Source organism: Macrobrachium rosenbergii, chromosome 36 (genome assembly GCF_040412425.1).
Source record: "Macrobrachium rosenbergii isolate ZJJX-2024 chromosome 36, ASM4041242v1, whole genome shotgun sequence".
In the NCBI taxonomy this organism is placed as follows: domain Eukaryota; kingdom Metazoa; phylum Arthropoda; class Malacostraca; order Decapoda; family Palaemonidae; genus Macrobrachium; species Macrobrachium rosenbergii.
Window position 1 is genome coordinate 23,077,412 of NC_089776.1, and position 27,713 is coordinate 23,105,124.

Consider the following 27,713-nt stretch of genomic DNA (forward strand, 5'->3'; position numbering starts at 1 on the left):
ATACGGGCTTAATGTTTTTTTTAGTGTGTTTGGGGTAACGTGGACGGTGAATAGTATGATTTTTATTATGAAAGTCATACAGGAGACAAAAAAAAAAAAACTAATGGGAAGAAAGATAGAATTAAGTGGAATGGTTAATGTTTGCAGAGGATGTAGTGTTGAATGGGAATAATAAAAAAAATACACAAAATGTGAGACTTTGAAAGGTTAGCTAGATGAGAAATTTCGAATTAAACGTCATCAATGGTAAGATTATGAGGGCAATTGGAAACCAAGGTTTAAACCATGAATATTATCATGGATAACGAGAGAAGGGTGGTGACTGCTCTGTATATCGTCTTTGGGGATAGATATTATAGATAATTGTACGAAGAGAAAAGCGGTTGGGTAAACAGACTGGAGAGATTTGGAAAAATCATACTGTGAAAATGTCCAAATACACAATGGCTGGCAGTAATACTGCTTTCCATTAAGAAATGGCTTATCTGCATTTATTTAATCAACAGTTATACATAAAATGATCAAGTTATCATAGCATATTTTACACTTATTACGGATACAACGTTTCTGTTAAATGTCAGTTGTTGTCTTATTGTAGTTAGGAAACTCTTTCTCCATAATGCTTTATTAGTCAACATTTTAAGTTAAACTGCCGTACACAGATGGTCATCTGACGTTCGAGTTGCTTTTTCATGATGGCATGCAGATACTTAGTTACATCATTATTTTCTTCCAAATAGAAGTGCCATGTCAAATGTTGCCATTTTTTCTCCCTCTTGGGCTTCTAAAAAGCAGAGAATACACTTACGATAATCAATAGGTTCTTCTGCAGGCAAGTTGTGGACAGGGGAATTCCTTGAATGAACTATGAATGACAATCCATATTGTCACCGCAGTAATGAAGGATTGTTTTCTGCGTCCCCGAAGACGTGACCTCACTTCATTGAGAGGAACGTCTTTTAGGGCATTTGTTGGAGCAGCCCCGCGCAGAAGGCAGCACGTTTTAAAATCAAACACCCACATTTTACAATTTTTGTTTTGCTGCTGGGTATGTATGGGGGATTCTATATTTTTTATAGCCAAACTGAAGACAGTTCACGGAGTACACAATATAGTAAGATTTCTCAGCCGGTTCGTTATGTTGCTGCAAACACAAGCTCTTCCTGGAAGTCTGGAGTATTCTCCAATTCTGCTCAAGTGCACTGGGTCGTTGCACAATACGCAGATAGCCATATCCAGTCTACCTACAGTCTGCTGAAAACTACAATAACTTACTGTTTTACTTGTTCAACTCTGTTATTTACTTTATTTGGTTTTCTTTGTTTTTCAGCTCTTACGTGTTTATTCTTTGTATCTCAATATCTTTATCTTTCCTGGGTGGTTATTCCTGTTTGAGCCTTGGAGCTCGTAGCATTTTGCTACCCCATCCAAGGTTGCATAGTTGGCCCTTAACTTAGAAATTCTTTCTTTCAAAATATATATATATGTATATATATATATATATATATATATATATATATATATATATATATATATATATATATATATATATATATATATGTATGTATGTATACATATACACACACACCATTCAGTTATGGAGAAATATGTTTGTTCGTCAAATTTAAAAAAGAATCTCTCCTAAATGTGCATGAATTAAAGAGGAATATCATGCCGTAACAGCATTCACTATGTTGGATACTTGCTGAAGAGAGAGAGAGAGAGAGAGAGAGAGAGAGAGAGAGAGAGAGAGAGAGAGAGAGAGAGAGAGAGAGAGACTTTTCTTCTATGGTTTTCTTTCTGAAATTTGACCAATCGTCCTACGACCAATTTTCATTATCTGACCCTTATTAGCTATGTAAAAGTACAGTGGTATAATAACTAATTAAGGGCCAGTTGAAAGCAGTAACTAGAATACCAAAATTTGTTTTATTTTGAGATACTGCCTCCCCTTCGTTTCATGTCGACTTTTTCCTGTTCTGTTTCTATAGAAGTGATATATGAGCTGAAACGATGATCTCTCTCTCTCTCTCTCTCTCTGCTGTTTGAATGTATTTCCAACTACCAGACATTTCATGAGCACGGGGAGAGCAAAATAGATAACACTCGTCAAAAGGCCTCTCTCTCTCTCTGTCTCTGTCTGTGGTTGGAAATTTAATTTTCATTTCTTTCACTGTGCCAGCTCCAGTAAGATGTTATTCTTCATTGGATATAAGAAATAATGCATCTAGATAAGTACAACAGATCAATATTGTAATGTTTAAGCTTCACACTTGTGCACTCACACACACACCAGAACGTGATACATGAATTTTACAAAATTTTGTTTACTTCAAATGCATGCATGCGGCCTATGCTTGAATAAATATGTATGTATGTACGTATATATATATATATATATATATATATATATATATATATATATATATATATATATGTGTGTGTGTGTGTGTGTGTGTGTGTGTGTATGTATGGTTGTGTATGTGTGTGCGTTGTTTCACCAATAATGATTGATCAAACTTCCGCAGAAATCAACGGACAGCTTATTAAAAACCGTATTACATCCTGCTGAAGATTCATAAAAAAAGCAACCGATAACTGACCTATTAAAGCGTAGATTATAACTCATTAGAGGCCAGATGATAACCCGGTTATTGACTCATAAAATCCGAGTAGAATCCTAAAAAACAGTCATTTCAAGAACATTAAAAAAATCAGGGATTTGATAAGGAAGCGATATATCCAATAAAAGACTCATTAAGACCTGATAGAAACCATGAATAACCTAATGAAGAGCCGGTGAAGCCCAGCAGAAGACTTATTCAAGAAAAGACAGAAGGAAATGGATGACTGATATTCATAACGTCATAACGCTTAACAGGAAATGGATCGATTAATGGAGCTAGGATGGCAGTGTTCCCTTCTCGCCACATAACCATTAGTTTTCGTCAATGCAAACATTGCTGAAGTAATAACCTTTAGTGACACCAAATGGTTATAATGAGGATTGTGCTACTCTCATCTTTAATGTTTATGCAATTATGAGTGTCAAGGAATTCCTCTCATTGAGGTGTGGCTCAAAGATGTTTATGCAATATTAGATAATTATTTTAATTATATTTTGCACTGGTTCATGTAGAAGTTCCATAATTACACTGCATTAAAGATATTAGGTGAAAAACAATATGTTTATATAAAATATATAAATAAATAAGTTGATATTATTGACAATATGTAGGAAATTTGGCACCTGATGAATTATTAAAGCATACGTAATAGTAGCTAGTTAATATAAAGTTATCAGATGCTTGAAGGAGGACTGCGGTTTCTGTAACTGCATACATGGAACACTGGCTGGCTCTGTGCATGGATCTTGGTTGCTGAATCCACTATCTGAACTGTCCCTTATAAGAAATAACCAACAACAACAAGAACAAATATCTTAAATTAATATTTTAAAAGTAATAAGCTTTGTGTTCCACAGATAATACATTTTGAAACTTTGATCAAACATTTAACACTTTAACATTAACACACTAAACATTTAACACACAATGATAAAATTTTGTCATATGATTAACAAGAGTGATCTCACACTTTATGGCAAAAGAACCATCACCAAACACCAATCACTTCTCGCCACGAAATACTCACGTTTGAGGTTTTCCTCAGATGGAATGACAAAATATGCAGAGAGAGCTGAACTCTTTGTTTATAACCAACAATTAAATATTGACAACAATGGCTATTTGAAAGAAAGCGATGTTGTGAAACAACTGCCAATTCAACAATTAAAGCCCAAAACCAAATATATACAAAGAAAAGTTTGGGGCTTATCCTGACAATGAGTAAAGTAGTAATAGGGCATACTACTGAATGAGAAATTTCGTTTTATATATATATATATATATATATATATATATATATATATATATATATATATATATATATATATATATATATATATATATAAGGCAAATGCCATAAAGGGAAAAATGAAACAACAGAGTGGTTGCTAGGCCTTTCAACACAACAGTCCTTTACTAGCAGACTGACGAAGAATATAAAGATAAGTTTACAAGAAAGCTCACATAATTGGCAGATGACATACAGATATCCCTGAGGATGTGGGTTATAAGGAACAGATGCACCTGGAATTCAACACAGTTGAAGAATTAGTGGACCTACCAAAACAAAGGTTTTACAAAGGATTAGGCCCAATTGGCTCAAAAGCAGGGAGGAGTCAATTAAAGGATTATGCAGGGGAAGAGACTAACCACCAAAAATGACCTTGGAATGAATAAACTGATTGCATTTTTATAAAAGTACAACACATTTTTACCTTTTGGTAAACAATAAAAAATGAACTTAAAAAACTATTAAACATACGAATACATAGAAAACATATATAAGGTAAGGATGACATTAAAAGATTTTAACAATGATTTTATGGTTTCAAAAGCACTAAAACAGGCAGGCTAAGAATGTTCTTAGGGGTTTCTTTCTTCCTGTTACTTTTGCTATAAAACTTTTGGTGGGGTTTATTATAGTAAATATCTAGTATGTGTGAAGGGTAACATAAATCTGTTCCTATTTTTCTTATGTATTCAATTTTTTTATCCAAATACTGGGGACTAACAATGTACAATGCTCATAAAAACATACAAAAAAAAAAGGGATATTTTGATATTAAGGTGATGGCCTGAATAGGTCCACTAATTCAACGATTCCAGGTGTATTTGTTCCTTATAATCCCCATCCTCAGGGATATCTGTATGTCATCTGTCAATTTTACAAGATTTGTTGTGCTTTTCAGGTAAGTTATGTGCCTCATCCTCCACGTCTAGCACCATTTGCCTCCTGTTGGATGGTAGGATGTGTTGTGATGCTGCCTGGATGTTTAGGATAGGTTTCTTTATTATAACTGATACTGCTTGTGCAATCATCATTCTACGGTTGGTTTTCTCGTCTGATTATTTTTGTTGCTGTTGGTCGCCTGTCATGCCGTTCGGTGCAATGCTAAAAAATGGCACCGTGATTTCTTTGATATTGCAACCGTCTCCTCAGTGTAGTCGTATTATGACCAACATGGTGTATTCAGGGGACTCACAGTTCCCCTCTGGACAAGTAAATTTTTATTCTACATAGATCGTAGCTACTTTCTCCTTTGGTTGTGCGGTGCTGTTTTTCAAAAAAGGCTGCCTCTAAGATTTGGCGACAGAATATCTTAAAGTCAAACTTTTCGGTTACGTCAGTCGTATGAACGCCTCTCCGAATTATCCCTGGGATGGCTCGGGCTTCCTGTCTGGGTGGTACTGTAATTCACCCTGTAATAGATGGTGATCTTACAATCCTGTTCCTCTGTTCTCTTTGCCCTTTCATGCTTTATGAAATTATTCTGTTCATTTTTTTAATGTAATTTTCGATCATATCTCCCTTGCACCTGTCAAGTGAAATACCTTCATGATGAAAACCGGTTATATACAAGAAAAATGACACCATGCGAATTTACGTGCCCAGTGGAGCATTACCAACAATCATATACCACATTACCTACAGCCAGAGTTTCACAGCAAACCTAGTTAATTTCAGCAAGGATCCATTTATAACTAAACGGTTTCTTGACGAGCTTCACTTCTTTCACATCCTGGAAAAGAATTTCATCATAAACATAGTATAGAAAACTGAATTTCTTGTAAAAATAATCAGAGGAAATTGAAGAAATCATCCGGCGCCAGACTTTGTGCCCAACACCAACGACATAGAGAGGAAGAGAGATGGGAGGAGACTCACGACAACCAAGTAAGATGTCCTACCAGCCCTTCCAGGAGAAGATAGATCAGCCGGCCCCATCATCACCTCCCTTTTCATCTTATCCTATTGAGGAGGTCCCAGCGCACAAGGAATCGGAAAGGACAACAATCAAAGTTCCACATGCCCGGGCACCCACTAACGCCAATTCACCCGTATGTGTTTGCAATGTTTTATGGCTCCTCTGGGAAAAAGAACCCGTGCCAGAACATGGCTGGATTTATCTAAAACAACAAGAAAACATTGTATTCATAAACTTTTTAACTCTGCAGATGATCGCCAGAGTGCGCGTGGAAACATGAGAGAAAAGAAAAAGCCTTCCACAGCAGAACTTCTTTCCATAATCTTTGGATTACCTGATATACCAGCTACCTACTTGCTAAGGAATAAATCTAATCAAACTCTTAGAGTACATTATATAAAGTTAATGCGGCAGAAAAAGCTAGTACAATGAGCTAGTTGAAGTTTAACAGTGCCAAGGGCTCTGTAAAAAATTTACAATCAAAATTCTACCATCACTAAGTAGAGCTGAATATAATAAAAAGATACTATAAAACTGTTGAATATCAAGGCCATAAAGTATATAGTCGTTAGTTATTTAGTTAAAGGTGAGGGAACATTATCATTTCCTTAATCTTAGCATTCTGCTACGAGGGTGCAATTATCGGTAACACCGTAATGTCATCTCTTCCAACATATAATTCTATATTATCCACAACAAGGAAGAAATGGAACGTGGCTGTAGATCCTGACTAGTGTCGGCTTTATGGCTAACTAGGCATCTTCAGAGGACCGGCAAAGATCTACAACCGTGTTTCATTTCTTCCCTGTGGTGTTTGATATACATAATCACGGGTAACAGTGATTATAAGCATATAATTTTATGTTCCATTTCTTCCTGTTGCGTTTGATGTATAAAATCACGGGTAACAGTGATTATAAGCATTTAATTTTATGTTAACAGAATTGCTTCTGTATTCCTTGATTCAGGTGGAGTTTCCAGTTTAAAGACATGACTTCTTACTCCTAATTTGCACACAGCTTAATCCTCTCTTGCCAGATTTATTTTCCTTTGAGGCCTTTATGAAACCAGGTGTTAGTTGTCCTATGTCTTTCATCGCGCGTTTTTGAGTGTCTACTTCGTCTGACATAAATAGTTTTTGTTTGCCAACTTTGTCATCACGAATATTTGGCTGGGTAATATCAGTTTGAGCGAAGTCGTTTTGGGCGATAATTGTTTAGTGAAGATCATTTAGAGTTATTAACTGAGCGATGGTCATTTTGAGCCGTGATCTTCACCTTGGCAGTTTACAAACAAAAGAACGAATTGTCTCAAATGCATTTTAAAACAATTTGTGACAGCAAGTGGTCCGGCATTTTAAAACATTTTACCATAACCTATCAAAATTTTTTCTTTATCGAAACGTGGACAAGACAAAGTAGCATATAATGGAAATATCTACAGAAAGGGCAATAGAAGGCAAACAAAGCACCATCACATGGAACTATGAGATGAAGAGTTGCGAAGGTCCTTTGCGAACAACATAAGAACTTTTGGGGAAAAGGGCGAGCATCCCATGTTCCTGCCCTAGTAAAAGCTACGGAAAGAGTTAAAGAAAAAGTCCGCCATTCGGTAGAAACAACACACTTCCCACACCGACGCGTACATCAGGATGCGGTCGTTGGTGTATCTGGTGACCTTAGCGTAAGAACTGGATTAGATTAGATTTTTAAACAGATTTCTTTCACTTCTTAAAATACTTTTCTTATGTAAAGTATACAGTAAACTTTTCAGTAAGTTCTTTACTCAATAAAAATTTTTGTTCTCCATAAATTACTCATGTGTCGCTTAATCTGTCCTTTTGCTCTAAATTCATCACTGAAAACGAATTTACTGAAATTGCCTTCGCTTAGACAACTAGCCATGAACTGCCCACTAGTATAATGAGGCGGCGAGTAAGAGGCAGAGTCAAGGTGTATTCTGATTTATTGACACAAAATCTCTGGCAGTTCAAGAACTCTTGCGAGCGTAAAAGTAGCATTTGACATCAGGGAAAAACAGAGCGATTTCTATAAACAGTCAGATGTATTTTTTCACACCTGAAGAATGGTTAACAATTCTACAGTATATACAATTTCGAATACATATGGTTGGAAAGCTTGCAATACCTGACATACATTAGTAATTACAGCTCTAAAAAGGACATGAAGTAGCTTCTGAAAATGCATAAGAGATCGTTTGAATCAGGAGCGCTGGATCTGTGTTTTTTTTGAGTACTTGGTGCGTCACATAGATTTTGTTTTGAAGCGAGGATGTCTTGAGGTTCCCGGCGACAGATCGGGACCTCACAAGCTGCCCACTTTGTTTGTCACTGATAATGTTGGTTTCCCATTTTATCTGGCACCAGGTTTATTTTGTTGACCATTTGTCAGTTAGGAAGAGTATTTGTCACCAAGATTAAATTTCGTTATCCAGTTAACTGTCACCAAGAGTATTTGGTTGCCCATTTTGTCTGTCACTATGCTTACGTTGGTGGATTTTCACTGTGTCGTCCCAGTTTTTAGCTGCCCACATTTATTCACCACGGGTATTTTGTTGCCCACTTTGTCGCCACATGGGTTTAGTTGCCCACTTTGTCATTACAAATATCTGGTTTCCCATTTGGTTGTCACCAAGAGTATTCGGTTGCCCACTTTGTCACTGAGTATAAGAGAATTTGGTAGCCTACTTTGTCAGCAACTTAGGTATCTGGTTGCCCCATTTGTCTGTTACCATCAGTATTTGTTTGTCCTCTTAGCTTCCAAGAGTATGTAGTCCCTCACTTTGCCACCATAATTTTTAGACTGCCCACATTTTCTTTTACCAAGAAAATTTTATTCCCCAATTTGCTATCTTCAAGAATATTTGGTTGTCCACAATTTCACCAAAATTTTGTAACCCACTTCGTCACTAAAATGGTTTGGTTGCCCACTGTGTCACCAAAATTTTTTGATTACCCACTTTGTCACCATGACTATTTGGTTTCCCACTTTGCTGTCGCCATTATTGGTCAGCCACTTTGTCACGAAAATTATTTGGTTGAACACTTAGTCACCAAGCGTGTTTGGTTGTGCCCAGTTTCATGAAGAATTTTTGACTGTCAACTTTGTCAGTCACTAAAAGTATTTGTTTACCCAGTTTCTGTCATCACGAATATGTGGCTGCCCACATTGTCTGTCATGACGAGTATTTGATTGCCCCTTTGTCTGCAACCTTGAGTTTTTGGTTGCTCACTTTGTCTCCAAAATTTTCGCCTGCCCACATATTTTCATCACGAGTATTTTTGTTTGCCAACTTTGTTTGCTTGAACACTTTTCTGTCATATCTTATGGAAATAACAAACATGGTTGAAAGGCTCGTTTCTCTAGTTATAATAATTAGGGACTATGTTGACACAGTCTGTTAGAAAGGACGCTACAACCTTTTACGTCTTATATTTATAAACAATATGAAAAGAAAAATTATTTCCGAAGTTGTGTGAAAATAGACTACTTATTGTCTTGTATTCATAATATCATGCAATATTTCATATCTGACAAGATATTTTATCGAAATGAGACTGTTCAGAGACATAAAATTCCCATAATCTCGCGAAAGAGAAAAGCAGAGCCTAAGAAAACATTGATAAGATTTATATATAATACAAGAAAACGAAGTCAAAATTTCAGCGTGTGCATTAACATAAAACAGGAGGGGAAGCAGGTGAAAAATTAAGACTTAGGTTTTTTTAGAATTAAAACAGATACTGAAAAAAATGGAATAAAAAGAAGTTTCCACTTCTCGCAAGTAGACCACATCTAACCACATTTCTTTAAAAATGGCTGGTATGTAAATTTACAGTCCCCAGCAGGGAACTTCCTCTACATAGTTCTTGTGGATTTATAGCCGTTGAAATACCTTCATCCAATCTCATTTCACCAGGACTCTCTCAGTCCCACACCCCTGCTCTCTTTTGGAAAGTAAGCTTCTATACACCACGCAGTTTCGTTTTCTCAGATAGGGAATATTTTTGGCAAAATTGCTTGAGAGAGAGAGAGAGAGAGAGAGAGAGAGAGAGAGAGAGAGAGAGAGAGAGAGAGAGAGAGAGAGAGAGAGACTCATTCTTAAGGCAATGAATAACTTAAAAAGACCTCTACGAAGATGAGGTCATCTTTGGATATCGATTGCAATAGGACGTCGGTCGATCGACTTTCGTTAGACAACGCCCGCGCTTCCTTCTCTCTGAATGGCCTCTCTCCTCTCCCAGCCCGCTTTCTCATCCTCTTAAAAGGTCATGGTGCTGTCTTCTACTCCAAATGAGGATCTCCATCTAGGTACCCTGAAAATATATTTTTTTTTTTTTTGTACAAAAAAAAAAAAATACAGCATAAGCTAAAATCATTGTAACAAGAAAGCCAGTTTTGTTTACTCAAGTTTATTGAATCAAACTTGTTAATTTTTCGTTTTCCCTAGATAATTAACTAGTCTTCCATAATTATATGCCAAGTAGGTATAACCGAGAATAATTAAACTTCCCACAACCCTTTTTTTTTATGTTTTTATAAAAGATCTTGAAAAGTTTGCTACACCTACAGTTAGGCCTAAAGGAAAAGTAAAGAGGCAGTAAGATCCATCATCTCGGTATATATTACCTCGACCCTGGGGGTTCTGTTTTCTTCTGGGTTAGCCAGACCTACGCCGCTCATAATTTAGCTCAAGAATTTTGTTGAAACAGGAAATTGATGAGGTAGCAAAAGAATTATATTCTGAAACGGAACAAAAAGAAAATTTTTAGCATAACAAAATGTTAATTAGTTATTTATAGAAAAATGTGAAAATTACAGTCGATTATATAAAAATAATAATGATAAGTAGGCATTTGGAGAAAAATATTAGAAACACGAAAATGCCCTTTTTCAGGAAAAATTTACGTACCAGGAAAGTGAAATTTGCTTAAGACCAAGGATCACGGTTTTGATCGCTATGACTTCTGTTTGGTTGTTGGTTTTTATAATGAAAAAAACTGTTGACAGTTAATGACATTTGGAGTGTTTCCAAGACTAGATCCAAAATACTTTGCGCTTTAATGTATCAAACTATTATTATTATTATTATTATTATTATTATTATTATTATTATTATTATTATAGCTGTGTTTCTTTTTAGTGTTGGCGCTTTTCTACTGATAATAAGTTTACGCACTAATTTCTTGACGTAATGGTATGCTGTTCTTTAGATTTCATATTTATCAAGTAATTGATTTCAAGAAGTGTTCTAGAGAATCATTTTGATATATATTAGAGCACAAAAAAGCTTCTTGGAGTGAATCTGTTCCTTACTGGAAAAGCGTTATTTGCCTTAATTCCAGTGAATTTGAACCCTTGTACTTGTTGGTGAAACCTGGCCGGTCGAACGACTGTCTCTTTCTTTTGTAAAGTTCCGAGGGGAAATGACTTTGGATGTTTGTCACTTCTGTTGCACAAGTTTTGTTTTCTTCCTTGTTATATCTATTTGGCCTAGACGAGATTGGGTTATAATATTGCCTGTTCCTTTGGCTTTTGTATTTCTCACTGGATCGTTGTATGAATAAAGAATCGCGAGAGAGCTTGAACAGGAAGAGAAAGGTGCAACTGATAAGAACCTTTGTAGACAATGACTTTCGAGGCTAACTTGTAATTATGGGGGAAAAGAGAGAGAAAAAGTGTTTGAGTAGATTAAAATACAACTGTAAAGTGGTGTCTTATTTCTTGCATCACAATCACTGAAGAACATCACTAGCATAATTCTTTGTAAGGTATCATTTTTTTTTTTTTTTTTTTTTTTAAATATGAAGGCGGGTTTCATTTCATGTATGTCACGTTACTAGAACACAGTGTGCAAAAAGATTTTAAATCACATTGTTAAAATAAATTTCCTTCGCTTAATGTAAATCGTACAATATAAAGGCGGTATGTTTTGTTATGATTACAAAACTAGGGATTTTTCCTCTTTTCTTAGAGCAAGTTTAACGTAACTTTAGACATCAGTTAAATACTGAAGGAGGAAATTTCATTCCCTTCGTTTATTACAAGAAATAGTATTTTATATAAATTTTTATTAGTGATACTTTATTGATGTGGTATTATATGTTATATAAACTATATTTAAGCTGAACCTAGGTCTTTTTTTTTTATCAAGTATCATTCACGTTCTGCCAGAAGCCGTAACAAAGAAACTGTGGGTGTCATACAAAGCCTTACATAATTGGACGCCTGTCTCATACGATGCCTCTTTTTGTAGAAATCTTTATGATTCATTTCGTTTTTTATTGTAGTTGGCAACTGTCTCAGCGTCACTTAACATTCTGCTATGTACCCTGCTTTCATATAATCAGTGATAAAATGATAACTAGAAGTGAACTAACATATAAAGCTTCAGGCAAAGGCACAAACTTTTTTTTTAAAGTTACGTCAAGAATTATACATATTGTCTTATAAATTTTTTTTAAGGAAGCAGAAAGTATTTCACCAACGAGCCGTTTCTCCTAATATGGGGTACCTTCGGAGTAAAACAAGATAGTCACAGTTCCGTTCAGGTTGAGCCGGTTTCATAAAGTCACGGTAAATGCCGACCAGTACTACACTGACCCCTTCCGTTCATGGAGCTACTTCCGCTGACACACAATCTATCTCTTCTTGGTCAGTATATTGAAGCATCCTCATTCTGCCTCTTCCACTCAGCTTGGGCAGCACTTACCCAGAACCCCGTCCCCTTTCCCCTCCTTCCATACCTTCTATTTTCTAAAATTTGTCTCTTTTCACTAGTGTTAATCATTTAATACGTCATTTACTATCGGATTCTTGGTATCCAATCTTAGCAGTCATTGTGCATTAACTTTTTTTCATTTGAGCACTATGCAGGTGAAGCAGAGGCTTGCAGTTCTTACTGTAACATCATGTACAGTCATGTCCGACCGACTTGATTTGTCTCTAAATGCGAGTGTGTCAGGACTATTGAAGTACCGTAAGGTTTATGCGGAACCTTTTTAGTCATATTAATGGAATAGTAAACAAGACTGCCAATATCCTTCAGTTTAATTACTGGCTTGCATCACAAAGAATACTTCTGTCGTTGTTTCTACTACGAATCTGACTAAACACTGTATAAGAGAGAGAGAGAGAGAGAGAGAGAGAGAGAGAGAGAGAGAGAGAGAGAGAGAGAGAGATTTTCAGTAAAAAAAGTAACAATATAAACCCTTTTTTGTATACATGTGCACACCCTTAGTAAGTCTTTAGGCCCCGATATTACTTTATTCCAACCGCTCCTGAGTACGGTACTTGAGGTGGAGGCAACCCCGAAACGATTGTCTAATGCCTGTTGAGACGTCTTTGAAGAGCCATCTTCTTTTGTCGGACACGGAAGTTTGTTAGAAACAGTGCGTCTCGGTCTCAATAATAATGAAAGAAAGAGGGAAATGGTGTCGAATCTATTGTTAGTTATTGATATACCTCTGGTCTAGAGGATTTCTTGTACATCTTCCTGCCCTGGTATTTTATAAAACAGGGCTCTTCCTCCTCCCAATCCATGTCCTTCCACGATGTTATGGATTGTTAATGGCATTCTCTGGCCGCTTCCATTCTCTGTCATTTTTCAAATGGATGAGGAAGAGACCAAACTATACAGAATATAGTATTTCCTTGGTATCTGATTCTCTCTCTCTCTCTCTCTCTCTCTCTCTCTCTCTCTCTCTCTCATGCACACACACACACACACACACACTCGCACTCACAGCTTTGCACAAGTAATATTTGCTTAACAAACGGTGATGGCACTATGTAAAACCAATTATATAATACTTCCGTGATGAGAGAAGAGAGAGAGAGAGAGAGAGAGAGAGAGAGAGAGAGAGAAAGAGAGAGAGAGAGAGAGAGAGAGAGAGAGAGAGAGAGAGAGAGAGAGAGAGAGAGAGAGAGAGAGAACCATCATGTGGAGGACCAGTGAAATAATAGACACAAGAACCTAAGCTTCCTGCAGGGTGGTGCCTATCCTCTGTCGTTATGTGTGGAAAAAAAAAAGAAGTGGCATTAACAATTGATACCATCCAGGAAGGTGGACAAAGGAATTGGAACCCAAGCCTAGCTCTGTCTTAAATAAAAGACGTATCTCTGTGTATGGCTGAGGTAAAAATGGCCCTAAGGAACCTGCGGCGGTGTGTCAATAGGCTTGGCAATAGTTCCTACAGCAGTTCCCTTTCATATGAACGAAGTGCATTGTCAATCTCAAACGCTAGCGGCTGACTAAAGGGAATGGCTCTTAAAGGGCATCTTGGTTCTCGATAAAGGGCAGCTTCTCTAAGGCCCGACCTCACGTACTCAGCCGTTAGATATCGAAGTAAAAGACTGCGAGAACCGCGAGACTCTCATTACTATGTACTGGAATAGTTAATGGTGTAAAGATGAGTATATACATATTTCCTCAGGAAAGAATTTCTATGTTATTTTCTCATAAGAATTATTTACTATCTCTCCCTCTTTCTCGTTATCTCTCTCTTACTCAAAATGTAATTTACCTTTTCGTTGCTCAAAGTAATGGTTACAAATAATGTCCAGCTGCAATTCAGTAAAACGGTGCCTACGATAATCTCTGCATGATATTAAAAGAAAAATACGAATTCTCATTCACATTTCACACTCATATATATATATATATATATATATATATATATATATATATATATATATATATATATATATATACATTATATATATATATATATATGTGTGTGTGTGTGTGTTTGGTTGTAGCGCAGATGATGTATGATGGCTGATTTGTTTATGGAGAGAAATCTGGATGTTTTGGAACTTTCTGAGAAAAGCGTGAAAAGGCAATGTGCAAGAATGTGAAAGCCAAAGAGTGACTTTTGTTCTGAGGTAGCTGAAAGGTGTAGTATTGGGAAGAATCTAGGGATGGAAATTGTACAATTATATTAGAGCAGGATTATATAAGATGAAAATTTGCAACAGTGAATGCATATGGCCTAAGAATGTAAGAAAATTAAAGAGGAAACTATTTTTGGTGATTCTGAATCAATACCTGGTTGGGTTTGGAGAAAATGAAAAGATGGTTGTGCTAGGTGATCTGAATGCAAACGTAGCTCGTAGAGATAAAATGGCATTGTTAGCAGGCATGGGGTTCATGGAGCAAATGTGTTAGTATGGGGTATATGGAAGAGTAAGTTGATGGATGAAATGATAAGAGAGGAGCCCCTGGAGATTTATTTCACTGTTATGTGTGTAAGGCCAAAGTTGAGAAAGTTGGAGAAAAAGGGGTGAAAATATACCTAATAGCAAAGTTAATGCAAGGGAAAATGAAAGCTTTTTTTGCAAGGAAATAAATGTGCAGGAAAGCGTTAATATCTTTGATAAAAGATGCAAAAGAAAGGGATCTTTAAATAAAAGATGCAAGAAGAAAGTGGCTTTCTTATATTAATGCAATCCTGGATCAGTGAAGCAGGTATTTAGGAGAGAGGAAGAGCTGTTGACGGAAGAATGGAAAAGATTAGCGAATGGTTGGTAATGCTTCTCTAAGTGACCTTTGAGCCTTTACTGGGAGTAAGTGTAAGGTCTTTGTGGACAAGGGGAGAGTTCTGAAAGAACAGGTGAGAGGAGTAAAGATCTGTTGTGTAAAGGTAAAGATGATAGAAGTGGTTTAAGAAATATAGAGCAATAATACAAAGTGCATCATGGAAAATATAATGTAGGACTTCTGTTTAGAAATTAAGACGGTTGACAGTACTCATAAAGGGAAAACAAAATGGACCTTGAACAAGATGAGGGTGTCTGGATGAAGGTTTGTTATGAAACTATCATGTGTGAATTTAAAGCAAAGAGAAAAGTTGTATGTGGCATACAAGAAGCTAGAAAAGACTCATGATAAAAAAAAAGTAGGACAGCAGTTTGAAAGGTGTTGAGATTGTTGGTAAAGTAGATAAGGTGAAAAGAATAATTAAAAGCTTTTGTGATGAAAGTGAAGCACGTGTTAGTACACGTACACAGTAGAAAGTTTAGTGTAAAAGTGAGTAAGAGAAGGAAGTTAGAGAGAAGCATATGCAATGCTTTTGGATGGGAAAATGATTCATGAATCAAGTTTGGAATGGTTGATGTTTACAGGTGACAAAATACTGATTGGGAAAAGGAAAATAAACTTCAAAAACTGCTAAGGTGCTGAAAGTTATAACAAGAGGAGGATGTTAAGAGGAAATATGAGGAAGAGTTATGTCAAGGGCATTAATTGAAACGAAGACGTAGTGATGAACGTTGATAGAGATGGTAGAAGAATGGAAGCAGTTGATTCGTATAAGTATTTGGGAGTAAATGTAACAGATGGTGGCAGGGTGAGAGAAGAGGGGAGTCACAGAATAGGTCAAGCAAGAAAGAAAGCAAGGTGTGTTGAAAACATTGGGAACAGACAATAATTGTCTAGGGAAAGTAAGGTGGGATTGTATTAAGGGATTGTTGAGGCAGCTCTCCTTTGTGGAAGTGAAGTGTTAGTGCAAATGAAATAAAATGTTGAACCTGATGAGATGATCTATTTGCATAGTATATGAGTTGTCAGAAGAGCTTACAGAGTGAGAAATGTGCATAAATGTACAAAACGTGGTAAAAAAAAGGGGGGGGGAGGTGGTTAATGTACGCAAGAGGAGGAGTCAGCGTATATTGAAGACCTTTAGTTCAGTCACCTGAAAAGAATGGAGGACAAGAGAAAAGATGGCATGAACCAGGCACTGGAAAGGAAGGACCATAATATTCAGGAAGCACGAGATGCTTGTAAGATAGGGGTGAATGGTGCAGTGTTTGTAAGGAGGTTCCAGTGCTTCTGATGGCCCTTCTGTGTGGGTGTATTATAGGACTTTATTTAGTGGCCACCGATCCTAGTACTAACCAGACTTAACGTTCCCCAACAATGCTGATCGAACGACCAGAATTTAAATTTTGGTTCCGGTTCCTGGGTGTCGAGGCCCATAAGATAAAGGCACGAATGACACCGAAGTTACTCTTTATTTGGTTTTGCATTCACAGTAAAATTTTCCAGGATGAAGGGTTATGGCTCAGACTACACGTCTCTTGATACTCTGTTGTTGGTTTCTTCTTTAATCGGTCAGTAAAACAAGAGACTTGTCTAAATATGTTTATCAAGAAACAATAAACATATCTCCAAGACATCTGAAGAAAATGAGGATTATTATCCTAATTCCTCCTCTCCTATCCTCCCTTTTACACGTTGTCTATATTCGTTTCTTTTATTGTGACGCTCATTATTAGCAGATCAAAGCGTAATAAAATATATGTAGTTGATTTCTATTTTTCATGGTGCCACCTCTCGGAGGAATGCTGCTATTTTTCGAAAAAAAAAAAAAAAAAATCGAGCTATCTCTTTAAATTGTTTGATGGATGTTTTGAACACCTAGATTAGGGCAATACTGCTGGTCAGCTGTCGGTTATTCGGGTCACATTAGGCATCTTCGGCCTTCTTGTTGATAGGTCACGAGTGCTGACCTTAATGCTACATATTTACTAAATGGCAACAGAGAATTTCCCAAAGCAATTGCTCGTATTCAGAGTACTCACACACACACACACACACACACACACACACACACACACACACACACACACACACACATATATATATATATATATATATATATATATATATATATATATAATGGTGGATGCTTTCATATATATTAGTAAGCATGCTTTCAGTGGTTTTTAGTAAGCATGTTATATCTGTCGATGAAACAAAAGCATCGAACGGGAAAGATTTTTTGCAATATGTCCAGGAGCGCCCTCGCAGCTTGGGAGCTTTTGAGTGGCACCCAACTTCGAGGGAAAAACTCAGCCACACCACTTAACTCCTTAAGCCCTGCATTTCCAGCCCATTTGGAACATTTATAGGAGCGCTTCTTTCCGCAGGTTTTTTTTCGTGAGCTTTTGCGTAGTCTGACATTTTCCTCATATTTTTTTTCTTCCGAGTCACTTTTGCTTAATGGGAATCTCGCTCTTGGAAGTCTCCGAGAAGAAGAGACTCGTAATACCGAATCGACGGTTTTAATGGAACCATGTACAGTGTTGAGCAAGATTTTTCCCTCCTTGCTGATCTCTCTCTCTCTCTCTCTTTCTCTCTCTGTTTCTGAATATTAAGCGAAAGCGATATTTTAGGCGCTTGATCTGAAAATATTGCTTGAATGATCATTCTATAAGGTTTATTGCTATGTTGCAGTTGTTGCTCTTTTCAATAATGTCAGCCGATACATGTTTGTATAAGCCAATATAAACCTCAAGCCTTTTCACGGCCGTTGTAGTAGACAGTTGTGGAATTGGGATCTATACCAGGCAAGCTAAATATAAAATTTGTCCATACATTTTCGTTGATAACATTGTTCTCAGATCAGAAAATGTACCCAAATAATCTAAGGAAATTTAGAAGACAAGAGTTCACACACACACACACATACACACACACACACACACACACACACACACACACACACACACACACACACACACACACACACACATATATATATATATATATATATATATATATATATATATATATATATATACGCCTCTTCTTTCACGATTGGAAATTCGTGCTGAATTCCTCTGAATCCTATAATTCCAAGGCTTCGCTGGATACCCGTGTCTCGTTAGGTACACAATCCTGGAGTCCTCCGTTGTAATCATCGGCCTCTGCTCATGGCCGAAGCGTGTTTGATGTCGGAATGGCTATCAAATAACAGTGGCTGTTAGCCCAAGCGACCTAATCACTAGAATACGGATGCTCTTATATGTTAATTGCGTTGATATTACTTTCACGGTAATTATCGAAAATAATGACTATTATAGATATTATTAATTGAGTAATGGTAATATCGGCATCTTTATTATTGTTATAATTGTCAGAAATAATAACAGTCAACATAGTTACTATTGTTAGTAATAGTACTAGTAGTTGTGACATCATCATCATTATCATTATTTTATTTAAAAATTCCGGTGATGAGATATGAGCATACACTATATAAGTTCTTTTCAAAAACTCATTTTATTGTTGATTGGGTCCTTGTTCAAAAGTTCACCGTCTGATTCATAAAGTTCCTCTCCCTAAAGCACACTGGAACTGTTTTAAAAATACTGCCTACATTTCTCTGTGAATCCGGGGATGGTCTGTCGTCAAAGGTAAATGCAGTGAACAAAAGATATCTTTCTCCCTCCAACGCAGAATCCCCAAGTAAAAAGGAAAAACTACGCTTCATTGTGTTCGGTAATTCAGAAGAAATCCTGATTTCATCCGCCTGATGCCTTTGGTTTTCTTACAAATTGTTTCTCCTGACTGCTGATGAGAAGAGATACGTCGAGGGATGAAAAGGGGCAGTGATACACATCTGAGTAATCTGACCCAGACAAGGACAATTTCTTTCTCTGATTTTGAGGTCCAGCAAAGATTTCGCCAACAATCTACGATTGCATCCAGAGGGCGGTCATGAACGATGCTATTTTCGCTCATCACAGCATCCGCAGTAGTCGTTTTATCTTGTACTTTGTTTTCAGACACTAATTACTGCCATGATGATATCAAGTTGTGGTTCAAGAGTAAAAACAAGAAAATTCTGGAAGTTAGCTTGCTGTTCGTTGGCAGTATACCATTACGCTAATTGCTCGTCATTGCAGCTTATTCGTATGATCTAATATATATTTATAGAAACACAGCGTATAGTTCTCGTACTAAAGGTTTGGCATTCTCGATTCTGAGAAATCTATACTTCAGTCTTTCCTGACTTTTGCTTGACAGGATTTTCATCAGTGGTGGTTTCACGCCTCCGGGCAAACGAGAATTTCAATTTTGATTTCTCGAGAAGGATCGAAAATGATTGAGGTCCTTCCCTACAGACACACTAGTCTTTGCATCAGTTGAACTAAGAGTGAATTAGATAGGTCTTAGTTAGTCGAATGTGGTGGATAGCGGTCACTTTGAATGAGGGTATGGGCTGGTTATATCATTCCAAAATTTCTTCCGAGAACTGGAGGGCTAACACCACCTGAAACCAATGATGTGTGCGTGTATATATATGTATGTGTGTGTATATATATATATATACATATATATTATTGATTGTGTGTGTTTGTACTATATATGTGTGTGTATTTATTCATATGTAACATAAAGTAGAATATTAAATGATATTCCCGTGAAAAGAGTAAAAACGTCACTGCTAAATAGTTATAACTGGTGAAAATGGATCCTCTCGTGTAAGGTGTTTACACTAGGACCGAATAACCGACAATGATTATACAGCAATTAAAAGAAAGTGGGTGAGCTCCTTGAATTTATTCATCTATTATTCAAGTCATGAGATTTTAAAATAACATTTTTTTTATTAATAAACGTCATTTGTCACTAGATTTAATGAAAGGGATCATGATTAAACCAGCTATTTCTGCAACCCCACCTATAAACCCTTGGTTTTTATTGATTTACCTCTTTATTTACTGAATTTACTGACCTCTCTAGGAAAAATAAGTCTTGTAGATAACTGAGAGAGAGAGAGAGAGAGAGAGAGAGAGAGAGAGAGAGAGAGAGAGAGAGAGAGAGAGAGAGAGAGAGAGAGAGTCTGTTTTGAAGAAGTAAAGAAAGGGAGAGATACAAAAGTTCTAATTAGCAAAGGTTGGCAGAGCTGAGGTTGACCGCGATCTATTAATCTCGAGGGTAAACTTGGCTCCTGTGGCCTTCGGATTAAATCCTTTGCCAAATTACGATCTCTTAACTTCCTGCCACTTTATGACGCAACGAAACACACGTCCACTCTTTTTCACCTTTCCTTGACAGTCATACACACACATACACATATATATATATATATATATATATATATATATATATATATATATATATATATATATATATATATATATATATATATATATATATATATATATGTTTGTATATGTATATATGTGCGGGAGCGCACGTAAAATGGTGAATCATGGGTGGTTTGTCTTGATCCGTGCCCACCAGGATCATGGGAGTTGGAATAACAGCCCACCAGTTAGGGAGAACGAGTAACAGCCTCACACACACACACACACACACACACACACACACATATATATATATATATATATATATATATATATATATATATATATATATATATATATATAAGACAGAATCCACGAAGGAAAGAGAAACAATGGAGTGTTGCAAGGCCTTTTGACTTATAGTCCTTTACTTAGCAGACTGAAGAAATATAAAAATAAGTTTACAAAGAAAGGTCATATAAATGACAGATGGGGCTTAGAAAGGAAAATATGTACCTGGAATCCAACACAATTGAAGAATTAGCAGACCTACCAAAACAGGGTTAATATTGAAGAGATTTTACAAAGGATTAGGCTCAATGGCTCAGAAGCAGGGACACGACAATTAAAAGAATATACAAGGAAGGTGACAGACCACCAAAAAATGTTATAAAAGTACAACTCAATAAGTCTCATTTTGGCAAACAATAAATTTTTTCACAAGGTGAACATTTTTCAGAAAACAAAAATGTATATTAAACATACGAATACATAGAAAATATATATAAGGTAACCAATTTTTAATTAAGTCAAGTGATTTTATCTTTTAGGTCTCTCTTGAACATTTTACTTATACAGGGTTCCAAATAATACATGATTGCCAGATCGAAACATTTCCCTTCACAAAATCTTGTAGAATCTGCTATTATACAGCTTACTTCCGGTTGTAATTTTAATCTTACACTGGCATGTATTACTTGGACCCCTGTGTAAATAAAATGTTCAAGAATGACCTAAAAGATAAAATCACTGACATAATAAAAAATCAGTTACGTTATATATATTTTTTTCTATGTATTCATATATACTATATATGTTGTAAAAATGGTCACCTTGTAAAAAAAACTTTATTGTTTACCAGAATAAGAATTTAGTAGTACTTTTATAACATTTTTTGTTGGTCAGTCACCTTTCTTATATAATCTTTTAATTGTCCTGTCCCTGCTTCTGAGCTGTTGAGCCTAATCCTTTGTAAAATCTCTTCAATATTAACCCTGTTTTGGTAGGTCTGCTAATTCTCCAATTGTGTTCGATTCCAGGTGCATATTTTTCCCTTGTAATCTCCATCTGTCATTTATACAACCTTTCTTTGTAAACTCATTTTTATATATTTTTATATTTCTTCAGTCTGCTAAATAAAGGACTATAAATCGAAAGGCCTTGCAGCACTCCACTGTTTCTCTTCCTTCGTGGATTCTGTCTATATATATATATATATATATATATATATATATATATATATATATATATATATATATATATATATATATATATATATATATATATATATATATATATGCGTCGGCGGCACTTTCGTTCATTGGCGTAATTCATGCAAGTGCGTCTTGAACGAATCGTAATGAATTTTTCAGATCAATTATATTCCAGAACTATTTTTAGCCTCTTCAGTGAGGGCCAGCAATTATCTATGTGGTCTAATTAACAGCAGTAATTAGTGTCATGCCTATTAGAGTCGCATAAAAAAATGGGTAATTAGTCTCCCGTCCAGTTATGATGTTGCGGTATTGAAAAATTATGCCTCTGCTCGGAATATAGGCAACATCATGATCCTGTTCATTTGCGACTAATTACTCTCTCTCTCTCTCTCTCTCTCTCTTCGAAATTTTTTTTGTCTGTACGAGCTATCTATAATAGTATTGACGGATGATTGCACTCACGATTTCTATCTGTTTTTACTGTCTTTTATACTGTTTTTTTTATCCATTGTATGTATGTATACATTAAGAGAACTTATCCAACTTCCGGAAGTTAAAAGACTTCGTTGGTATCGTAACGTCTGAGATCTCTTTCCAAAATTCTGTTATTATTATTATTATTATTATTATTATTATTATTATTATTATTCATAAGATAAACCCATACTCTTATGGAATTTCTCGTAACTGCCCAAATTTGTAGCTGCAATTTATCGACAAGAGAGAGAGAGAGAGAGAGAGAGAGAGAGGGGGGGGAGGGCGGCACTCTTTCTGTACAGAGTTTAATGAAAAGTTGAAAGGTTCTTAGAATCGAACCCATTGATAGGAAAATGCATCATCTTTTTCCGTGCATCTCATTTTTTCATGGGGGCAATCTTTTATTTGTAAATTAGATTTTCAGGTCGGTGGTTGGTCGTGATTCGCAATAATATCAATACCTTACGAACGACAACAATAACAGCAAATTATCAACTACAATAGCAATAACAATAACCCTAACAATAAACTTGATGATACATGCAAGTGGGACAGGAGTATATAATGGCAATGTTCGGTCTGGTGAACAACGACACTTGTTTTTCCACTTTAAGGGTCCGGGCATTGTGGTGTACGTCTCGTTCCATAGGTAGTTATGGGCGACAGTCGAGTGATATGTAATGGAAAAGTGGGGTCTCGGCTTTGGATTTTTCAACATTTGTACATAGCCTGAAGTTGTGTGAATCCCTTGGGACGTATATATCAAGAGAAGAAGACCCTTCATTCTTGAACTTGGTTTTGAAATCCTATTCCAATCACACGCTGAGACACACTCAGTCGCCCAAGCACACACGCTTTCTTACGGAGAATATCAAGACTTCAGAAGCTTTATATAAGTAGCTCCTATATTCTGAAGATTAAGCCTGTTTATGTGCGTCTTCATTTGCTGTGTGTCGCCGATTCTTGACGAAACTACAAACGCTGTAGCGCAAGAAGCACCGGTAACCGTAATTTGAAAGCGCTGTGAATGGTCTCTCGGACTGCAGTGCTTGGCTTCAAGCCTAAATTTAATATTCCATTCCAACCTTAGTTTGAATAAGTTACAAAAACAAATGATTCCTTTTGTTAAAGTTTTCTTTTTACTTATATAAAATAAAATAACAGGACACTCGCCGAACAGTAACACCGTTTTTCCGCTTTCTGTTGATTTTAATAGAATTAAACTTAATCCATAAAATGTATAAACTTAATCCATAAAATGTAAGAACTATACTAAGAAGTATGATGCAAGAAGAATTTAGCTGGCTATTCGCATAACAATGCATTCCCCACAAAATATTGTAAACATTCTGTTTGTTAGTTGGGAAAACCGAATACTCATAATTTATTTTTCATTTGAAAAAATGAAGCTGTCGAATACATATTTTCAACCAATTATTTATTTGTATAACTAGAAACAGATAAGCAAAGCGCCACCGGATTAACAATGTGAGTGTCTATATATATATATATATATATATATATATATATATATATATATATATATATATATATATATATATATATATATATATATATATAAACTGATAAACCTGGAAGATTTGAACGCTAGATAGTGCGTTCCGAATCGTTTATCAATTATTATTCCCCTTCGGTGATGTTCCAAAGGTAAGGCGTGCTGGATGTTAAACAACATTGGTAGCTGCATGTTTATGAATATTGAAAATGTCACGGGGTTTGTGATAAAAATTAACATACATCTTACGTATACATATACAATATATGTATATATATATATATATATATATATTTATATAGAATACGTGTGTGTGTGTGTGTGTGTGTTTGCTTGCTTGCCAAAGCTTATGAATGGGTGTCAGTTGCCAGAACTCCTGTTGTGTTACGGATTTTTGAAAAGTATAGAGAAATCAAAAATGGTACTCAGATGAAGGAGGAACAAGCTTTGATTTTGATGAATAGGCCCAACTCGAACGATTCTTCTATAGTACGAAAATGAGCACGCATCTTTTAAAATAAAACCAATAGGGAAAACACCTAGATATAGAACCAATGAGAAGTTACAATAATGGAGATCTTAATTAACGAAAATTAAGAAAAAAAATAATGCGTACAGGCCATTACACTGAATAGGTTAATACATCCGTTTACTTTTGGTACCAACAACCGAAGACTGGATGATGACTTTGTCCTGAGCATTACATAAATGAAAAAGCGGTGCTACGTTTTTTCAGAAGTTATTTAGAGCCTCGATGGCTCAGTCGGTTACAGCAGCAGCTTCGGACTTCGTAGAGGTCTGTGGCGCATGTTCAATCCCGCAAGCCGGCTGATCAGAGAGGCAGACACTTTGCTATCCGTGTAGACATCCCGGGATTATATATGTAATCAACGGATAGGTTTGCTTAAAAAAGCAAATGGATGTTACAGACTAAATACACACACAAAACAAAGCCACTACAACACCTTCTAAAAACATAACAAACATCTCACACGTCTCGAACTCTCGCCATACCCGCGCAATAACTTCTCGCTGCTGGGGAGAAAGGGCGTTGGGTCTGGTATGATACATGAAACATACGTACCGGGGTCTAAGCGATGTCAGGCACGGCAGCCGATCGAGACCACAGGTCTACCCCAAAGCCAAATCAAAAAGTCCTTCAAAAGAAGGCATCGTGCTTACCCCATACAAAAATGGGAATAAAAGCACGTTAAAAGAAAAAGAAAGAAAGAAGAAAGATTTTTTTAGTGTTATATTTGAATTCTAACGTTACAAGACAGATGGTTGAGGATAATGGTGACAGGGTTGGATCTCAGGAGGCAGGATTAAGAAACAATATCAGAAAAATTATGGACTTGATGCCTAGTTGTCTCTGATCCGTGATTTTATTATATATATATATATATATATATATATATATATATATATATATATATATATATATATATATATATATATATATATATATATATATATATATATATATATATATATATATATATATATATATATATATATATATATATATATACAGTCTGGTTGTTGAAAAGGCTATGCACAACATAAAAATACAAACCAGCGCACAAGAAAAAAATTCGGCGTACACAGAGAAAGGCATATGGAAACATGAAAAAAAACGAATCCATATAAAAATAGAAAAAGCCACTTTTTATGGTAATAAAATCCAGCACCAGGGTATTCCTTGATAACTATATTTTCCAGTCTTTTCCATTAGCAGAAGTAAAGAATGGGAAGTGAGAGCACCTCAGGGAATACCGTAGTCCTGAGGAAACGTCTTTGGGGAAATCTTGTTCTTCTCCATAAAAAGGTAGAAGAAAACAGAAAAGACCATCGATGTTCTTTCTTTCTCTTGTACATAAACTCCTTTTCCTTCACCAAGAGGAGGACTTCATTCGGTTTTTACCTTCGGGACATCATCGCTATTGCAGGTAAATGGTGCCCTTTCATTTCATCGCATCACAAAATTGCCCATTACTAATGCTTTCTCGTCCTTTTTTGTTATATTCTTTCCTCTTCCTATAATTCCTCTGTAATTTGTATTCTTGTTGTTTCATCTGCTTACGTAATTGACATTGGGATTTGTTGTTGATTTTCTAGGGAAATTCTGTATTTCTTGTTGGAGAAATATTTAGATGTTGGTGACATACACTTCCTTACAAATACTGTCTTCACAGTGCTCCAGAAAGTGACTGAAGTTGTGGTTGCTAAGTTCGTGAGTTTTTAATGTTCTTTATCTGTCAATGACAATTTTATGTAACACCAGCTTCTGTGAGAAAAAGTCCGTATGAAAATCGTTGATATTATTGGTTGGTTTATGAGTAATAATTTTTACAATACTTTTTTTTTCACTTATATAATTGTTCATTTTGGGTATTTGTACATTTTAATGTGGTGGGGGAATCAAAGTTGTCTTTCGTTTTATAGAATTCTTTTTTTGATAATTTTTGGAAGGCCAGAGGGGTTAGGAATTGTACATCTTTTTAAAGGCGAAAGCGAACATAAAATAATTCTTACTCGTAAACGTTAACTAATTCAAGGAGGAATCTTTCGGGTTTCAAATTTTCCAGAGGGAACCTGCCGTAAACATTGAGCTCAGTTCTTAGATCGTATCTTCCTTGTAGGATCTGAAATGTTAACTTTTTCTAGAAATGTGGTGAAATGGGAAAACTTTCTTGATTGGTCACTCATCTTTCAGACATTTGGTCGTTCATTTGTTTGTTTTTCTAAAGAGAATAACAGTCTTATTCACGGAAAGTCGCGGTAAAAATCAAAGACAAAAAGGAACGAAGGGAATCGAAAATTCCTTTATAAAGAAGTTTTTTGACCAGGTTTATTGTGCAAGTACTTCAAAGGAGCTTTTGAGTGAAGTCTCGAGTCAATCAAGGAAGACTTTTGAAGTGCAGAACTCTAAATTAAGTTGTAGAACCTATCACACACTGCTGCAATTTTGCGTAAATAAGCCCAGCTGTTTTTCGCTGTTTTTCCTTTTGCTTGCTTTCTTCGGACTTGGGATTTAAAAAAAAGGCCTCATCTGACAGCCTCAGAGACATGAATATATAATATATATATATATATATATATATATATATATATATATATATATATATATATATATATATATATATATATATATATATATATAAAAACATACATACTACATATAGAAAGACAGAGGGTACTGGAACCTGCTTAAATGAGGAAAGAGGCGTATATATAACATTTGTTTCGTCGAAGGAATGATTTCCTCTGGTAATAATAAACGATGAATATTATTTGAAAGCCCTTAAAGTGATGGACTACTGCTGATTAATATGGCGAATTTAGGACAGCATAAAGTGAGAAGAATCGTCAAATAATCGAGTGTTACTTTTGCGAAGAGTTTGGGTCTTAATGGAATGATAGTTGTGTCCAATAAGTTCCCCCTTTTTTTTTTTCTTGATAGACTCAGATATAAAGAAAAGAAGATACAGGTGTATGCTGTTAGATTTACCTGATAAATCTTACTTATAATACCGAACATAGGATGGCAA

General features: G+C 35.8%; 1 protein-coding gene and 1 long non-coding RNA gene across 2 annotated transcripts in view; one reads left to right on the forward strand and one right to left on the reverse strand.

Annotated features, from left to right (window-relative positions):
- The window catches only part of LOC136825014 (uncharacterized), a 653,512-nt gene that overhangs the window by 400,211 nt on the left and 225,588 nt on the right, over positions 1–27,713 (forward strand). The window lies entirely within an intron of this gene.
- The window catches only part of LOC136825013 (uncharacterized), a 110,965-nt gene that overhangs the window by 23,047 nt on the left and 60,205 nt on the right, over positions 1–27,713 (reverse strand). The gene's annotated exons all lie outside the window — the stretch shown is intronic.